Genomic DNA, 14,928 nt, shown 5'->3' on the forward strand with positions numbered 1-14,928 from the left:
TCCTAATCTAGAATTTGTCTATAGTTTTATGGATTTTTACAAGAGATAATATCTAAAATATTAAAAAATGGCTAAAACTTGTCCAAAAATCTAATATTTTTGAACCATGGACACTAACACTAGTGTCCATGGTTCAAAAATCTAATATTTTTGAACCATGGACACTAACACTAATGTCTAAAATGGCATTGGCTCTCTAAATCAATAATAAAGCCACACTCTAGATTTTTTTAACACGGTGTGCATGTAGTGGCACGACAGCATGTGGCTGGTAGATGGCGCGTCAATATCACTTTGAAGCCCCCCATCTTCTCCTTCTTTGTATGCAGAGCACTGGTTGTAGCTTCCTCTTCATCGTCCCCTCGTCGTCTGCAAGATTCGTCGCCACCTTCCGCCTTCGATGTCTTTAGAGCTCACCAGTTTCAGCATCACCTTAAGCCTTCATCATCGTTATTGCCCCCCGTCTTGTTCGCTTGGGCCCCTTTTATGCTCGTTGGCCATGCTCGTTTTAGTCACAAAGCTCGGTGCTTTTCCTCAAAAAAGCTTTAGAAAAGCTTTTGATCTTTGACATCAATATTTACATTAATCATGTTGTCTTTCGAGCCTTCAAAAAGCTTATGAAAAGCATTCAATATTTGCCTCTATTTGACATCAAGGCTTTCTTCATAGTGCTACCGCTTTTCCTGTAAGCATTGCCCTAGCAGTTGTTGCCGCCCGTTGATACCTTACTGCCCAATAGCTTGCCATGTCAACAATCTGCCATGCCAGCATCCACCGCATAGTGCTCCTGCCCTCGCTTTTGACCACCATGTCCCTACTATCACATCTCAACCTAGTGCCACACTACATCATGATCACAACTCCTTTTTGCCACCATCACTAGGCTTGCCACCACACATGTGTGCCATCCTTCTTCTCATCACATCAAACTACATGCACCCCATTGAGGTGCTTTGATTTCGCCACCAGTTGAATGGCATTGTTATCAATATAGCAATTAATAGTCCAAATGATACCTCCTTCCCAAACCACACTAGCTATGGAATTCCCAGTATTCATGTCATTCAGTATAGTAAGGATTTTGAGTCCTCTATCCCTTTTGTTGCAGATATTTAAGTGACACATCCATTTGGCTAGCATTTGGGTCGAAATCCACAACCCTTTCTTTCACAAGCTTCCCTGGAGGAAGCAGCCAGCTTGATCCTCTATGAGGGTGTCAAAAATTTCACATCTATATGTCCTGAAAGGGTTATGAAGCAACCTTTCTTTGTCACATTCTTGATAAGGCCCTGCATTTCCATCTCCTCCCTTAGATCTTCTAGCTTCTCCAATTTGAAAACCGAATCAGACCTTGTGAGATTGGAACTCTGATTAAGTCTTCCATTGATTTGAGATTGAAGAACATTGGATAGATCAGTAATGTGTATTCTTCCAAACAGACCTGGACAAAACTGTACTTTTAATGCACCGGATTCTGGTAGCACCTTTGATACTCTTTCCCCAATACCAGCAAGTGTAGGAGCAGATCTTAACCTAGGCAGTTGTTTCTTTGAACAAGCATGACATTCAACACTTTTTCTGCCATTTAAAGGTGGTATACGGACCAAGTGGAACTGCTTTTCTGTATCATCCCCCAATAATGCTACATTGGTATCATTTGAAGGGCAAGTCACGTGGGGAAAGTCCAAAGCAAAGGATCAACAATATGACATTTTCCTTTAGTCCTTGAGTCTTCAAAATGAAAACCTTCATGTGAATCTATTTTCCATGCATTGTTCTCTATCAAGAACATGCTTTGGAAAAGAACTTCGTGTTCAATCACACATGCAGTTTGCAAATTAGAATCCATGGTATGTAATCAATTGAGTGATGTTTACAAAAATATTATGAATGCATTGAAGAAATTGTGCCTAGCCTAACTACAAGTGCTCATGCGTCACGCAAACACAAAAGATACACACAATGGAAAATAAACTCCTAATAATTGACTAATGTGATCAATTTCTCGGCGGAGAACTCCGCCCTCAATTTTGCAGTGGTGGACTGCAACGTCATGATAATGTACGTGCTATTTGTGTTAGCGCTGCATCGAGGGGCCAATCCCCGAGGTGTAGGAGAGCTGCAATGGGGCCGCGGCATTTAGCCAAGGGGTGCCTCCTTCTGTTTGTGTTATGAGGTGTTTGACACTGATATATGTGTAGGGACTCCCTCTGAGGAGTGTGGGGAAGGCTTAATCGTTGGACTAAATTTCAAAGCAAACGTGAAATTTACGATAGAAGTTGGGGCAGTGTGTTCCTTAGACACTCTTGACCGTGAGGCCGAGGGGGTGTGCTCTTTGAGTGTAGAGAGGCCCGGCTAGTGCTTAGAGCCAGTGTCGGGCCTGTTTTAGGTCCTGATAATCTACACTCTTCAAACTACAAATATCCAAGAGGATATATTTTTCATAGATTTTTGGCCAATAACATAAAGCGATGTAACCAATATAGACATAGATAATGGAGATGAATTAATTGGATTGGAAGAGCTGAATAATCACTATTGTGGTCCTCTCAGCAAACAACCTAAACATGCATTTTAACCAATGCTCAATGTTAAGAAAGATGACTTCGTACTTGTTAGACCTTCAGTTCCATATATCCAATATGGCTTGGTGTTGCACAAAGTGAGGTGGATACAAATAGAAATGCCAAAAACTTCAACAAGGTATGCATACAATGTTGGGCACCCATTTGTAGTCGTCAAAGTGCTATAGATACAGAGGTGTATCTTAATTGTTGGGATAAATATTAGATGTGCAACGAAAAAGATATTGAATGATGGGAAATAATAGATAGCATTGTCATCTCTTGGATGAAGAAAGGTGCAAAATCTCCCAAAATTTTTCAAATTCCCCCAAAGATTATATTGAAGGCCAAACAAAGTCTACAAGAAGATTCCATCATCATCTGAATATTTTCCTTGAAAATTTTCAAGGATATTAAAACTAATGTGTTCATTAATATCACCTTTTTGAGTTTTTTTTAATCTCTTGGAAACAACCATATGCAATAATATATTCCATTGCACCAAGTTCCAAATTAATGAAATTCCCAAAATTCATGAAATCCATTTTGATTTGGAATTCTCATATTGATGGGAAGTTCCCAAATTTCTAAATATGGAGTTTGATGGCAACTACATGTGTCTAGTCACATAAATACTCCAGTATAGCATTGAGGGGGAAGGTTGAGAGGTAGTAATTGTAGTTGTGCAATGCTACATTGGAAGGTTGAAAAAAATAACACCTTTCTTAAGAGGGGTTGTTGAGAATATAAGCTTCACTGTTTGTGGGTGTGTATATGTGGAAGCACTCTATGTGCTTAAGATTGTATGGTGCATGAATATGGATGAGATATGTGGAGTAAAGTGTGCCACACAAGGAATACATGTAAAATGTGGGGTATATGGTGTCACATGGGAACACACGTGGAAAGTGTGAGGGTTGACTGATGTAGAATTTTCTCCTTTATATATATGTAACCAATTTATGCAATGAAAGAGTAGAGAACGTTTGTTTAGTGTGCATATTATGTACCTTCCCTCTTTAGCCATGGTGTTCCTTATCTTATGGTTCTGAGGGCAAATGGGGTGGTTTGCGTGAAAAAAATGAGAAAAACACACCAAAAAATTTAAACAAAATTTAATTACAAACAATCCGTCAGTCGAAATAGGAGGCAACAAAAAGGAAAAATGTCCAAGGAATAGAGGACGATAGGATTATCAAGTCAGAATGCGATTCTAGTGAAAGAAAGGCTCATTCACATGGAAAAAAGAGATAAAAAAGAATAAGAAAAGATAATTGATAACAAAAAATTGGATGGTTAGAACGAGGGGGAGGAAAAAGTAAAGATGTTCAAGGGGTCTAATAGCTCAAGGCTATCACATGAAAAAATCATAAAAATCACGTAAAAGAAACCTACAAACACGCAAACATAAATAACGACCAATTCGTGCTTCGAAAAGATGGGCTATCTAAAGGAAAAGTGTTTGAGAAAAGGGAAGATCAGGGCTATTACATTAAAGGCACGTTCGAATGAAAATACGTTCAATTCACACAAAATTCGTAAAAAATTAATAGCTCATGAACCATGGAGTTGAGGGCCATAAAAAGAAAAAATGGTATGTTTGAAGGGAAAAATAGATATGTAGGATCGGATTGCAATTATAGTGAATGTAGAGTACGTTCACATAGAGAATAAGTAAAATGATGAAACAACCAATAAGGTGAGAGAAGACCCTAGGAACGGGTTAGAATAGGGTAGTTAGGGGATTAAGGGACCTCAACAGGGCATAAGGAAAATAGGAGATCGTGTAAAAACACCATATTGGGGAATATGGGAATTTTCCACAAGTTTGGGACACGTGGTCAAATCTTTGGATTTGTCATAACTTGAACACTATAACTCTGGCAACAACGTGGCTCTATTTCTGTATGAGAACATGATCACCCATTTTGGCAGAGTAATAGAGGTACTTACTTCTTCAACAAGATTATGGAAGAATTGACAGAGCTATACAAGATCCGCTATCACAAGTCCACACCTTACTACCCCAGAGCCAATGGCCAAGTTGAAGCTATCAATCACATTCTCTATTCAATCCTAACAAGGATAATTACTGCATATCACTGTGATTGGGACGATCAATTTAGAGAGGTCCTTTGGGTGTATAGAACCTCCCATAAGGCTGCTACAAGACAGACACCTTTCCAATTGGTATACAATATAGAAGCAATCTTCCTGGTTGAGTTAGAGCTACCCTCTTTGCATGTGGTTATCAAAGAATGCCTAGGCAATTATGAGTCCCTACAACACTATCTCCTAAACTTGGAATGGTTGGACAAGACTTGTAGAATGGCCTTACAATGTATGGAAGTCACCCATGCTCAATGGAAGGCTTATCATGATAGCTTCATCAAGCATAAGGAATTTAACGAAGGTGACTTTTTCTTGGCCTTTGACTCGAGATTTGGTAAGTTTTCAGGGAAACTATAACATCGTTGGATGGGCCCTAATAAGGTACTTGCTATCAACCCTAATGGCTTTGTTCTAATATAGGCCATGGATGCTTCTAACGATTCCTTCCTAAATTAATGGCTATCACCTAAAGAAGTACTTCCCTCCTCCCAGGGGATCTTGACAATCAGAGCCAGTAGTTCCCCTCCTTCTGAGATGTCGCTCCTTCTTACTTCTTATGTTACTATTGATTTCCATTCTTCTCAACTGAGGTGGCCTCGTTCTTCTAGTCCCTCATAGCCACCTCCTACCCCTCCTTTGCTCCCTTTCTATCTAATCCAATAGAGGTAGCAAGGGTGGTTCTGATACGTGGTGCTCCTTCCATTCTCCTCTTGGAATTAATTTAATATATATATATATATATATATATATATGTAGATCATGGGAGAAAAGGACTCCGATCCTTGTCATGTCAACTTACTCTTCGAGAAAAGGTGGAAACACCCTCGGGAGTAGGGAAAAAAGAAGAGGAAAAAAAGAAAAAGAAAAAGAAAAAACGTTGTTATGGGAGAAAAGAAAGAAATTCCCTGTCATAACGAGCCTTGTTTCAAGAAAAGGTGGCAAACACCTTGGACGGAAATCTGGCTTTGGAGAAGGTGGTGACATGCTGCAATACATATCATCTGATTCTTCAATCAACATTTTAGGATGGAGTTTTGAAGCCATCTCCCTTGGTGCACTGCATCTTGCAATGCCATTAGTGGATCTAACTCCTATAGTAGACGACACCTTTCACCTGCAAATTGAAAGTTTCAGATCAGTTGGCTACCTCCATAGATACAAGCTAGCATCATCAACTAGAAAAAGCCGATATTCATTGGCAATTCTTTGAGTGATGAGAACTTTCATCCTAACCAGATAGGGATGTGAGTATGGGCTATCCTTTGTATTTATCAAATGAGTGTAAAACAGAGGGTGGGGTGACTGGCTAGTCTTTGCCCTTTAAATCCAAAAGAGAGATGAGATGTGTGAATGGAGTGCTGCATGTACGGGCTGGACCTCTCAATGCATAAAGCACAATCTGTTCATGTGCACAACGCTATAAGGCTCCGTGGCCTTCCTTCTCGCACTACTGCACCATCAATTGAGTACAAGGAATACAATCTTCGCATAAGTGAAAGTGATGATTACATCAACAAGCCTCTCAATAAAGTGTGAGGCAAAGGAGGGATTGAGTGTGATTGATTTTCCCTTCATTACAACTAAGAGGTGAGAATTGAGGGACGTTACAATAATTGGCATAAAGTACGTCCTCATTTTCCTATCCACACATGGGACAGGTCTCCACCATCACTATATATACATCACTTTGTTTGGTGCACTACACTACAAGGCTCCATGGTTTTCCTTTCTTGCATTTATGCCAAATGGGTTGGGATGCACTGATACACCATCAACTATGCACATTGGCATACTCTTTCTGAACCATACTTCTTGTCGATTTCTAAACTGGGTGTAACAAAATGGATTTCAATTATTTTCCACGAGCAATGTGAGTGATGGGGTGAGGGGCTGATCCATCATTCCAACATGAGTGACTATCAAGATTTAGTGTTATCTTCTTCACCATCATTGAGGGCTTATTAGACCTTCATCGATAATGCTATCTCCCTGGGTGTGGCTGCATAGTCCCTGCCATGTCACAAGCATGCTATGGCGAGCCTTGATACCTATTGTGGTGGCTGACTTCAACTCCCCAACATGTGTCAATGATGATCTCTATCATTAAAACCAATTGATTGGGCCAAGTGTTTCTAACCTTACCTCTTGCGTTCATTTATGTGTATGTCATGTTTTAAGTGTGTGAACACATGGGTATGGATCCTAGTCAAGTGTTAGGCCCCTGTTGATTAGTCAACCTCATTTATTCATGACTTAAGTGTGGGGACGCGCCCCTATGTGTCTCGATTGCATACATTTATAAACATCCTGTTAATTGATCTTTAAATACAATATTATTGAGTTTGGGAATCTCCCAATTCCCACTTTTTGAATACTAAAAAGGTGGCACCCGGATAACATGCACATAAGTTTCTCAAAACCATATGATGTGACCTATCATTGGAAAGTGCTTGAAAAGTGGATTCTATTGAGCTATAAAATTTATCGAAACACTGCTCTAGGTATCCCCAATGCTCATTGATTAGGCCATTAGGACCAAAAACGCTTTTAAAAATAAACTTTTGTTAATTAGTGGATTAAGGAAAAGACCAAAGATATTTCACCATGTGGATAAAAATATGGTATTCTTGTCTCCTCCACTTTTGAGATAGTAGAGTTCATTTTGTGGTTCTTCCCTCATATTAAGTTGAATTCTTCAAATCCAGACAAGTTTTGGTAGTCCTAAAGGCCCTATTAACTAATAAAAGCTGACAAAACATTTGACAAAGACATGATAGAGTTAAGTTAATTCAGACCATTTTGAAAATCAAGAGAATTTTCAAAGTTCTTCTTGGTGCTCGTAGTATTCTTAAATTGTCTCCTTGAGGTTCACCCTTAGATCCTTGACATCTCTCTTTATGTTTCTTTCTCTGCACATTGTTTGCATGCTCGTTGTCTTTTACGTGGCATCCACAAGGCGTCCTTCTCATTCAACTCTTGCACCATCTATAGCAAAAGTGCAAATGGAGAATGGGAATAAAAAATATTTACTATAAATGATTGGGTTAGAATGCTACCATCTTGCAGGGACTCTCATAAGGTGAAAAGAACGAAATAGAAGGATATCAAGTATCACTGGAAGGGATGCATTATTTCTTTCAAAACTACATCTAAAGGCTAGTTTGCTTTGGTGCAACATGTTTACATGGCTAGAGATATGTACTTGGCTCCACGGGAATGTTTTTCTCAGCAAAGCACACTGTAAGTTTGAGTTACAAAATATATGTGAATACCATATTGGGGAATATAGGAATTTTTCAAAATTTTGGGACACGTGATCAAATCTTAAGATTTGTCATAACTTGAACACTATAACTCCAAATCAAGTGCTCTATAGCTCAATAGATTCCATTTTTCAAGCACTTTCCAATGATAGGTCAAATGGTATGGTTTTGAGAAACTTATGGGCATGTTATACAGGTGCCACCTTTTTAGTATTCAAAAAATGGGAATTGGGAGATTCCCAAACTCACCAATATTGTGTTTGTGAATATATTGTTCTGTTTGAAGCAAATGCTAAATAGTGGATTATTGGTTGTAGATATCTTTCCATTGACAACTTTTGAGTGGCAACCTGTAGAGTTCCTCTACAGAACATTCCATGCCATTCATAAAGAATTTGCAAACATTATTTATGCTAATCAAACCATGAGTTTTTTTAATGAAAGTAGAATTTTTATGTATTTTGCGCAATATGTGGTTCCCTTAAGCAGGTGTGTATGGATATCTTGAAGATTTGCAGTTACTAAGTCTCTCATCTTTGGATTGGGAGATGCCCAATGAAGCAACAATGGAGAGTTTTAAACTCAAAATTTTTCAAGATATTCAAAAGGTCATGACTCTTGGAAGGATCTCGAGAAGAGTACGCTTATTGGAGCATGCTTCAAAACAACATGTTTATAAAGGATGAAAGCTTCATGGCTAAATTGAAACTTTTCAAAGGAAGATTTGGACAAAATTTTAGGTCTCTCTTGGAAAAACAAGGAATCTAACCACAAAGGTGACTTTATAAGGTGCAATGTATGCCCTTAGCTGTTGGGTTTATCCTATGATATATCTTGACAATTCCTTGTCATAAGTTTTAAATGGTGCTATAAATGGAAAAAGAATTGAGCGCTCTTTATCATGTATAAGTTGTTTGCCTCCTAGTCGTGTGACTTTTAGACCATGAATATGCACACATAAATAATTTTGAATTTTTATTTTGCTCACAGATATTGTTGCTAGAAACATGGAATTATACATACTGATAAGTATTATAAAGGAACTCTTGGTATAAACTTTGTAGTGATTCTATAAATAACAAATCATCTTTCGTGGAACAATATGATTTCATTATATCATGGGTTACAAAATTGTGGTACAATTTTACAGGAAACGCTTGGCATGAACTTTACAATTCTTTGTGATTCTATGAACAAAAGATCATCTTACACGGGTTAGACAAAAATGAGATTTCATAACATCATGGGTTAGAATATTGTACTATAAATATACAAGGGCAATTTTTTGATGTACAAATAGAAAAACAAGCTATTATTTAGCTTCTCTTTGATCTTTAGCTTCTCCACCCTCAAGTTGTTCTTTGGCTTCTCCTTGGTCTACAACTTCTCCACCCTTAGGCTCTGATCTTCAACTTCTCCACCCTCAAGACGTTTCTCCTTCTTTGAAAAAGTTCCTCCATCTTCATCACTAGTTTCCTCTTAGTAGGTGTTTTCTTTGTTTGCTCAAAGAAATTGATTTTCTTGGGCACTCTTTTCTCCTAGGGATTTAGAGGAGATGGATTAAATTTCAATAGAGAGAACTTAGGCATCCCCTTCTTTTTGGACCCCTTCCTTTTCGACCTTGAGGACTTCTTCTTTTTGGTGGTTGTCGATGAATGCGAAAGAGACACTAAAAGAGCATACTAATGATACCTTGACTAAGAGTATTAATACTAAAATACTTGAGAATGTAGATAAAATAGATAAAGTGTATGTAAATGGTATAGAATCAGGATGATATAGAAGAACTCGACATTTTGATTGAGGGTATTTATATGCTCACCCTGGCCACAGTAGTACGTTTTCATCCCTTTGATGCTTGGGTGGTGCTCATTAAGCCTCATATACCTTCCTTACTAAATGAAGCACCTAGGGTTGTTGCTTGACAAAGGGGAAGCCTATTTCTTCCTATGTCTTACTACTGACAGTTGTGGTGCTACATGAGATTAGAGTATCATTGGGTGGCCTAGAGGCATGCATCGTCCTCTCTCTTGTCTAAGCCATGATTCCTTGTCTCATAGGTGGACTACTAGAGAAAACTCCTATTTGTAGGATTAGAGATGATGTCTATACAATTGAAACAAAAGGGTTCTATGGAAACAACATGTGTAAAGATATAGTCCAAATTTCTTTGAAGAGGGAAAACGTAACCATTATTCAATAAAAAAAAGGTCTAGAATTGGCCATGCTGAGAGTTCGAGGTCTGATACACGTACACTGCCTTAACAGAACTAACAAATGTATTAGTGTGTCCAGCCACCAAACAAATCGAAAAATTCACAATACTGATTGATATGTAAACTACTTCACTTGCTGATATGCCAGAATGTGCAAGACTTGACTAATGCTATTAGATAGAAATTGATGGATGTTGTAGGGAAAGAAGTCATTAATGACAACGACAAATGTTAAGGTTACTAAAGGAGATAATTGGGGATTACAACACAAAAAGGGACTATAATTCGATGAGACCAATCAATCAATAGGTTGTATCTAAGGCAAGCCACACTCCTTCTATACCCTCTCTGCCCAACTAGCGAGTTCTCCAAAACCTAACATGCCTAGATTAAGGATGTGTAGCATCCAATGAACCAACCCCCTTTGGGAGAGGGGGGTGTATGGAAGCAAACTTCAATCCATATTTGTATGTCTAATGTGATCGACCATAGGTTAATGATGTGGATATTTGATCTTGGTATATTCCATGTGATATACAAGTTATTTAAAGCCAAACAGGATGTCTTGCATGTATGTGTGTCTTCTTGGTCCACTATGCAATGGACGTTTGACCAAGTAGGAGACTACAATGGACTCAAATGAGTAACTTTGGCAGGTGGTATTCACATCTATGGGCACTAAATCAGCTCCTTCTATGGCCTATCATCCACAAACTGATGGACATATAGAAAGAGTAAATAAATGGTTGGAGACTTATCTTCGCCATTTCTGCTATGATGTCCAAAATTCATGGGATTCTTGGTTACACTTGGTTGAGTTTGCCTACAACAACTCTACTCATGCTAGTGAAGTTTCTCCCTTTGAGGCTATGTATGGCTACAAGGTGCCCTTACCCACAGTCATCTTTAATGAAAGGATCAACCCTCATGGGAAGGAAGAGTTGGAAGAAATGCAAATCCTTCTTCAGCAATGTAAGATGAATCTTAGGAAAGCTCAAGACCAAATGAAGATGTATGCTGATGAGAAGAGGCGGCCTTTAGAGTTCCAAGAAGGAGAGTTGGTCTTATTGAAGGTGCCCAAGTCTAGGTACTCTACATTAAAAGATGGATCTAGTAATAATCTTGCTTAGAGATTTTATGGCCCCTACTGGATCCTAAAACACATTGGAGACTTGGCATATTGATTAGAGCTTCCTTCTTCCACAAAGATTCAAAATGTCTTTCATGTTAGTTAGCTCAAGCCTTCTATTGATGCCATCTATTGATGAAGAAGGTATTATTCAGTGTTAACCCCAACACGAAAAAAGCAAAAGGAAATAAAAAAGATGCAGGGCAAAGGCGGAAAAAAGGTAGCTCGACTGAAGAAAGAAGAGAAGAAAAGGCCAAAAGCGCAAGGGCAACCTTAAAAGTCCAAGGCAGCTGCAAAAGGGGAAATGTGCATTTTAAAATACAAAGGCGCACCTTGAAATCTTGTAAAAGAGTGCCAGGCAGTGGAAAATACGGAAAGCTAAAATAAAAGACAAAGACAAAGACAAAGGCCAAGGCAAGAGAAATGAAAGGCAAAGGCGCACCATGAAAAGCGCAAGACAAAACTTGTGTAAAAGAGCGCAAGCGCACCTTCTGTTTAATTCAAGGAGCACCGGGCTCTCACCCAGGCTCTAACCCGTGCAATTTGTAAATATAGATGGGCGGCGGAAAGGAAGCTAGGAAGATAGAAGGACAATGGGAAAAAGGGCCTAGGCTACGGCAGGCCATGTAAAAAAGGGAAAAGGGGATGACCGCCCAAAAGGGATTTAGGGTTTTGTATATAAAGTTGAAAAGTGAATGAGAAGCTCATTCTCGTGTGTTGCAAGAAGTGGCTCTCTTCTTCTTCTTCTTCTTCTTGCTTGCTTGAGCTGGTGCTTGAGAGAGGGAGTTTGAGAGTGTGAGGGAGTGAGTGTGTGAGGGTGAGGGACCGTGGGGTGGAGAAGCTCTCCATCTTCTCCTCTCTTCTTCTCTTCTCTTCTCTTCTCTTGCTCGCAGTGATGGAGCGTGGAGCTTGAGGATGGAGCTTGCTTGAAGCTTGCACTTGGATCGTGGAGCTACTGGAGTGTGCGAGAGAGGAGGTAACTCGAACGGCATGGAGGTAAGCTCACTACACTCGTAGATATGGATGGCGCGTCGGCTGTGTGAGAGGTAGCCATTAGTGCTTGGCTTGGAATGCTTGAAGCAATAAGCGGTCCGTGGGTCTTGGCGGTTGAGGGAAAGCTCCCACATTTTGGTTCTGTTGCCGGGACAAACAGATTCAAGCCTTGAGCGCTTGCGCGCTTCGAATCGAGCATTGAAGTAGGGTTTTTCTCGAACCGGTGCTTGAGATAGGTAGGAAGTGAGGGGGTTGAAGATGGTATTCGATCTCCTTGGCAAGTAGGTTTTTTGCTTTTTTGAGATTTATGTTGTGAGATGGAGTAGTGTAGGTATTTACTTTGTGATTTGGATGCATTAGAGTAGGAGAAAATAAAGAAAAACAAAGAAAATAAACACTGGGATTTATTGTTGCAAAACATGGCAAGAATCGTGCAAAAGTGGTAAAAAACTCGCTTATGATGCCTAAGATCAACAAGTGAGCTATTGGGGGCATCAATACCATACCTGGGAAGGGGTATAAGGGCCAAAAGTGGCAAGAAAGACCACATTGTGCACTGCAGGGTTTTAGGAGAGCAGGAGAGAAGAGGAAAGCTTGGTGAGGGAATCCACTTTGATCTTGGCATCGGATTGATATTTGGCCAGCCCAGGTAATTCTACACCTTCCCCTACATGAGTAGGATGGATCTGGAGCTGCTTGACTAGGGGGAAGGCCTCCAGCACCCGGCATGGCAAATTTCGTGAGGTTCGGCAAAGAAACGCGCGGCACCACACGATGTGTCCGAGTGATGGCTACTCTGGTCCGAGGCCCAGAATCGGCCCTCGTACCGCTTGACTTGACCCACTCGGCTACTACCACTCGGACGCCCACACTCGGCCCGCCACACTCGGCCCGTCCGAATCGAGCACTCGGACTACCTCAGAACTCGGCCTCGGCCCATTCGGCCCACCTGGCCCAGCCTCAGTCTACTCGGCCCTCGGACACCCAGGTTTAGATGGCCGAATTTGGCATTTGGATAGTTACATACGGCCCTTCCCACTTGGCCCTCAGACGTGCCGAATTGGGCACTCAGACCCTGCAATTCGGACCAGTTGGGCGGAGTGTACAGTTTCACCAAATTCTCAGAAAACTTGACCTGACCTAGCTAAAACTCAGCAGCACGAACTGTCAAAAGCCCTTAGAATGCTCAGAACTTGATTTTGGCACATGGAATAGGCAAAATCGTGGGGCGTAGCCGCTTTTAGCAGAGCTAGAAGTTGGCAGTTGCGAGACCAGGGACTTGGACACAAACCACTGAGTGGAAAAGCCTGATTGGACCCAAAAACGAACCAGGCAACGAATTAGAAAAACTCTGAACCCCGAAATTGACTCCACAGGCTACATAGAGTGAAAGGCGCATCATAGATCCACCACTGGGCCGAAACTTCGAGCAAGTGGTTCAAGATTTGGCTGAACGATTCTCCAAACTGCGCATGGTGTTTACCGTAACGGCCCTGCGGGTCGGGGAGGGGACTGCCCCCTGGACCCCCGCAGAGGGGGCTCTGCCCCTCTGCACCTTCCCCAAGTAGGTTGGAGAGAAAACGTGCGCCGTGACATGCCATCTAACTTAGACCCTCGAGCAGTAATGGCTCTACACGAGCATGGATTCTCACTTGAAAAGGAGCAACCAGAAGCGTGCACCCGAATAGAGGCAAACAAAGACCATAGAACCTCAACATGCCAATCTAGCCACCAAGGGCAAAAAGGCCACACTACAAGGACACATGTACATTGTGTTTAGACTACATCTAGTCAAAGCAAAATGCAACATCATCAAGCTACCAATGCGGGGATGACTAGACATGACAGTCTTGACGATAGATGTATCCTGAGCAGTGCTGCACAAACAACCTAAGATTTCCGTAGAAAATCCATGTCTGATTGTGCAGCTAGGGACTCAAAGGCATGTATCAGAAGGCTTGAAGTTGTAAACCAAGACCAGGACGATGAGGACATAGTGCCACCTGCTTATCTTAGGGTCAAACTCACCGCAAAAAGAGAGCATAGTGTTGATGCTCTCATTGATGAAGGAGCAGATTTCAATATCTTGACTTATGAAGCATGGACTCTACTAGGTCAACTAGAGCTCAAACCGACTGATGCAACTCTTAATCCTTACGAGGAACACCCACAAGCGCTTCTAGGGAAGTGCAGAATCCTTGTAACTATTGAAACAGAAAGCTTGCCAGTCCTGTTCTATGTTTCTCCAAATAGCAAGAATTGTGGAAAGGAAATCCTCCTAGGAAGGCCCTTCAAAAAGGCAACGAAGTGTGAAGCCGACTATATAGCATAGAGGATGCACCTGGCACGACCAGGTGTGAGGATAATCATGACTTTTAGCAAGGGTGATCTCACCAAACCTCGAGGGAAGGGCAAGGAGCATTCTGACATACCAAGCAAGCCTAGTAATGAGAGCAAGGAGTTGTTGAAAGAGTTGATACAAGCACAGGTTGAACGGAGAGAACCAGTGAGTGAGGCCATACTTGAAACAAAGAGGTTAGGAGACAAGCCCAAGGATAAGGTTTGGACTTACAAATATCATAGAAGATCACGAAAGAAGCCCAAGCCTTATAGACGAAGGCATCAATGGAGATCTAGCACGACGCCACGAT

The sequence above is a fragment of the Lygodium microphyllum genome, chromosome 1, assembly GCF_053477565.2.
Source record: "Lygodium microphyllum isolate KBCC chromosome 1, Lygodium_microphyllum_v1.1.10, whole genome shotgun sequence".
NCBI lineage: Eukaryota > Viridiplantae > Streptophyta > Polypodiopsida > Schizaeales > Lygodiaceae > Lygodium > Lygodium microphyllum.